The following is a 5648-nucleotide window of genomic DNA, read 5'->3' on the forward strand; positions in this document are numbered from 1 at the left end:
AGGAGACTTGTAGCAACCCTATGAATGAAAGACCTGAGTGCTTGTATAACTTTCACCCTATTTTCCTTATTCTGTTGCATCACCTTTGTTGGAAACAAATGTGAATCTCTTCCAGTCAATCATCTAGTTAGCTTTAAAATTTCCTGGCATAGACTATTGAGCCCATGTAGGGTTGCTTCTGTCTTTTAAAAAAAAGTTGACTGGTATCCCATCAATGTCTGTGCCTTATTTTTTGCCAATACCTTCAGTGCAATTTGAAATTCTTCCTTCTTTACTACCATTGGTTCTTGATTATATGATACTTCCTGAAATGGTTCTGAGTCCACTAATTCTTTTTGGTACAGTGACTCTGTATATTCCTTCCATTGTCTTTTGATGCTTCCTGGATCATTCAGTATTTTGCTCATAGCATCCTTCAGGGTTTCAACTCAATGTTTGAATTTGGTTTTTAGTTCTTTCACCTTGAGAAATGCTAAGTGAGTGCTATACTTTTATTTTCTACTCCAACTCTTTGTACATATCTTTATATTGTTTGCTTTATCCTTACAAACTGCTTTTGAAATCTTTTATTAACCTTTTTTACTTCTGCATTTATTCCCTTTGTTTTGGCTTCATGGCATCCTGATACAATTTTCAGTCCTTTCTGACCTCCATTTTGGCCTTTTCTGTTTTTCCTGTTTTTGTAATGGCATTTAATTTTCTTCATGATATCCTTGACGTCATCCCACAGCCCATCTAGTCTTTGATCATTAATGTTCAAGGTCTCAAACATATTCTTGAAATGGTTTTAAAGTCAGGTGGATAGACTCAAGATTAGGTTTTGTTTCTTGTGGACTTCATTTTCTTCAGCTTCAATTTGAACTTGTACATGAGTAATGGATACTCAGTCACAGTCTGCACTTGACCTGATTTTGACTGCTGATATTGAGCTTCTCCCACAGTTCTTTCCATAAATATAGGCAGTCTTATTCCTGCTCAGTTCATCAGGTGAATTCCATGTGTGCAGTCACAATTTGCAGGTTATGGCATTTTGTTTTTATTTGAAAAAATTAAAAAGCTGTTTGAAGTGAATAAACCCATCTCTTACTTTAGGTTTTGGTGTATTTGTATATTTGGCTAATTACTGCATTACTAGGGTCTATCTTGCATGCATACGGATAGTATACTATCACTCACAGCATTACATTTAAAGATAGATCTTGAAATGATATTTTTGACTGAATACAAAACCATTCTTCCTCAATTTTTTTATTCGTGGCATAGTAAATCATATCTTTTTCTGATTCTTTATCAGTCCATATCTGCTAACTAGTGCCGAGCCTATGTTTATGTGTTCCCCTTCACTCTTGACCACTTCTAGTTTCCATAGAATTGTACTATGCATAATCTACTTTTGAATTATTAATAGATATTTGCAAGAAACAGAACAGAAAATGTAAAAATCATTTAAATAGCTGATGAACTGGATTTTAAAAATGAAAAATCACTGGTAAACAAAATATAACTTTATAAAACAAATAGTTTTTCACATGCTGAAGAAAAATATATCTGACAAAATACATGTCACAAGCAATATTTAAACAGATTTTTGAAAATGTAAACAGAAATTATACTAAACAAGATAAGTGGTCACATATGTGTTAAATGTCATCATCATTGTGTCATTGGTTGCTGTTGAATTCTGAACCTACTCATAGCTGACCCTCCAGTAGGTTTTCAGAGGCACTTAATTCTACAGAAGGACAGTGCCTATTTTTCCCCATGAAGCAGTTAGAAGATTCTAACTCTATACCTTTAGTGTGGCACTGCAGCTTCTTACCCCTAAACTACCAGGGCCTAAAATTTAAAGTATAACACAATCAGGTGCTGGAAAATATGTTTTTTAAGATATCACAGCTCTACCATGGTAGATAGTGTTTGGTGGAGCTCTCCAATTAAAACAAGCTTGGATGCAGGAGTGTCATCCACTTCTGAAATAACTTGCCTCTGGAAATCCTATGAACCTGGAGAAAGGATGAAAGTTCTGCAAGTGTTCAGGTCTTTCATTCATGGGGTCACTGTGTATCACCTACAACTTGATGGCACTTAACAACAACAACAATGTATTGATGTGGGAAGGTAAAACGCAAAACCGCTTTAGAAAAGAAAAAGTTTGCTGTGTTTTATAAATATCTTTTTGTTAAGTAAAGTCAAGTTGACTCTGATTCATAACAACCCTATGAACAACAGATCTAAACCTTCTTTTTTACCATTCTCAGGATCAAAGTTGAATTTGCAGTGGTTATAAGAAAATCTGCTCTTAGATATTTATTTACAGGCAAATAAAGCATAATATAAGCAATGAAACCACACATGGATTTGTACCCTAAAGCAACTTAACATTTATAGATGCTGAGTTATGGTAGTTCAAAACTAGAAAAATTCAAATAATCATCTCATGTGAGTGGATATGTGTACTGCAATATATTAAAGCAATCAAATGCTATTCCATTCTAAAAGGCACAAACATAACCTGCAATAAATATTTTCTGAGACAAGGCAATCACAAAATAGCACATATTGAATGGTTCAATATACATGAAAATCTGAGAATGACAATTCTATCCCATATTATTAAACAGAAGATTCGTGGTTATCTTGGGTAAGGATAAATCACAAGAAACTTTTTTAACATCAAAACTTCTATATTATGTTTGTGGTGACATATAAAAACTTTCGTTAAACTGCCCAAATAAAATGAATATATTTTATTACATTTTATTAAAACGCCAATAGAATTGATTTAAAACAAAACAAAACAACATCAAAAAACCCTAGTAAACCACAAAACAAACTACCCAAACAACTCCTCAGTCTTCTTCGCATCCAACCCATAGTTTTTGTTGTTGTTGCTTTTGTTGTTATGTGCCGTTAAGTCACCTGCGACTCATACAATTTTTCTGAAGCCTTTCCTATCCTGAACCAATGTCACTGACTCTGACACACATTGCCCTAGTCACTGTACTGTATCAATCCATTTCATCAGGGGTCTCCCTCTTCTGAGCTTTCTTTCCACCCTTCAAAGCATGATGTCCTTTTCCAAGGACCAATTTCTCCTGGTCACATGTCCGAAGTATGTGAGACAGAGCTTCAAAATCCTAGCCTCAAAGGAGAAATTTGGTCTCACCCTCTTCAAGACAGACCTATTTGTTTTCTTGGTAGTTTATGATATGTTGAAGACTGTTCTCACCTCAGCTCAAAGGCATCAGTTCTTCTTCTGTCCTTCTTAGTCATTATCTAGCTCTCCAATGCATAAGAAGTAATTGCAAATTTTGAATTAAATGATCATATTATCTACTATTCTGAATATGAAAATGAGGAGAAAAAGGGGTCACTTTTGTAGTTAAAAAGGCCATTTCTAGATCCAACTTGAAATACAATGTAGAAATATAAATGCAGACTATGCACATACCTGATGGTATGCCCAGGGATCAGATTGATTACATCTGTGGAAGGAACCATTGGAGAAGTACAATATCAACAGTGAAAACTAGGCCAGGTGCTGATTGTGTAACAGACCATCAACTACTCATTTGTAAGATCAAATTAAAGGTAAAGAAGGCCAAATCAAATTCAGAGTAATAAAAATTTTACCTTGAGGTTATCCCACCTGAATTTAAAAACCAACTCAAGAACAGGTTTGAGGCCTTGAACAATAATTTATGAAGACCAGATGAGCTGTGGAGGGTATTAAGATTGTCATATATGAAGAATGCAAAAGGTCATTCTCTGTCACAAAGAGAAGAAAAGACCAACCCATGGTAGCAACTAATATTCTTTTGTTTCAATGTTTTAGGCTACTTGAAATTATTTGTATAAGTGGTACTATGTTTCCAGGTTTGTGTGTATATGTGTGTCTGATATTTCATTATGCATTATGATTTAAAATTCATCCATGTGATATTGATTTTAGTGAGAAAATAAAAAATAATGTAAGAGTGTATGAGCACAACTAATTATGACAAAAAGACATTTTTAAGAAAAGTTAAAAATTATGAAATAGTGTACATTAAGATAGCTAAAACAAAATTTTTTTTCAAGATTCCTTAAAGGATCTGAAAGTCTAGATTGAGAAGGCCATGATCAAATAGGTGACAGGGAATTTCAGTGATACCACCAGTCCCATTAAGTTGTTGGCAGCGGTGGTCACTGCCCACCCCCTAGCCTCAGCTGCATAGGGAAATTGTGTGTGATGAGAGGGGAGCTATCTTTGAAAACCTTCAGGGAGACTTACTGCCACTGCTGAGAAGGCAGCAGCCATTGGAACTAAATCCACAGTGGAAAGTTCAGGCATTAGTGAAGAACTCACATAAGAACTGCTTGCATCTCATTTAGGAATCCTGGACCAAGCCAGTTATAAGCATTTTGAAATCATAAAAAAACAGTAGATTGATAATGTGGGAAAACTGGTAGGGTTGGTGGACAAAGCCATTAATGTCAAAACTCTGTTGGATGCTTCTGAAGAAGCCATTTAAAAAACCTGGACAAAAATAAAGTGGTCATGGGCAACATTCAGCCCCAGACTCTGATTATAGAAACAACCAGCATCACTCCTTGGGCCAATGGTATCCTGCTGATGGTGAAGGGAGAGGTGGAGAACTCTGAAGACCCCAAGTTCTGTGAGACTGTGAAAGTTGCTTTTGATGAGCTGAATAAAACCATTTCCTCAACAGTGATGGATGCAGAGGCTGTGGCTGGAAATATTTCTGACCACTGCCTGCAGAAGAGCTTCCTGGACTTGGCCTATCAGATCCTGGAAGATCTGGCTAAGGTCAGAGTAGTCTTCCAACTTCAGAAGCCTCTCTTTCCATTTCCTCCTCCAGACCTAGAAAAGCTCCTTCTAAGAGATGAGCTTTCTCCTTCCAAATCACATATACATGAAGATGAGGTCCTCTGCCCATCACCAGAGAAAAATGATGAAGAACTCCCCTAGCAGAAAACTGGGGAGGTCACAAACCACCCAACGATGATGACTGCCGGGCAGCTTCATGATGGGGCTGGCAAATGTTCTAGGAAGGCAATGACATAATTGCAGCAGTCAAGTGCATGGCTCTGCCGATGGCTGAAATGTCTTGGCTAGTAAGAAGTGAAAGTGATATCAAATGAGCGCTGATTCACTGTGTCATGAGCATCACTAAAGACTCGGATGAGGGGGCTTGTTTGGCTAAGGAGGTTGCCAAGCAATGCACAGATAAGCATGTTAGAACAAACCTCATGCATGTGTGTGAGTGAATTCCAACCATATGTATGTACCCAGCTTAAAATGCTGCCTAGAGTGAAGGCCATCATACTGGGCTGGACCAACATCAGTGATCAGGAAGGACTCTGAGCAGGGTTCAGAGATGCTGGGTCACAATACCCAGAAATTCATGCAGTCTGTGAAGGAAGCTCTCTGAGAAGCAGAATCGGTTTCAATCAAAATTTGAACAGATGCTAAATTTACCCTGTGTTGGGTTAGAAAGACTTCCTGCTATCAGTAGGCCTCAGGCCAAACCCAACTGGTCTGATAATCCCTTATTAAATAGAGGACAGTTACCCTAGTCCCAGGAACTATGAATGACACATTCTGGCCTTCATACAAAAAACTAAAACAAAACTGGAGGTCTCTT

At 37.0% G+C, this 5648-nt stretch overlaps 1 pseudogene; it reads left to right on the forward strand.

Annotated features, from left to right (window-relative positions):
* The window catches only part of LOC102873468, a 12898-nt pseudogene extending 7318 nt beyond the window's left edge, over positions 1–5580 (forward strand).
* Positions 5581–5648: the final 68 nt, after the last annotated feature.

The sequence above is a fragment of the Elephantulus edwardii genome, unplaced genomic scaffold (genome assembly GCF_000299155.1).
Source record: "Elephantulus edwardii isolate Elephantulus edwardi_28Jun2011 unplaced genomic scaffold, EleEdw1.0 scaffold00229, whole genome shotgun sequence".
Lineage (NCBI taxonomy): Eukaryota > Metazoa > Chordata > Mammalia > Macroscelidea > Macroscelididae > Elephantulus > Elephantulus edwardii.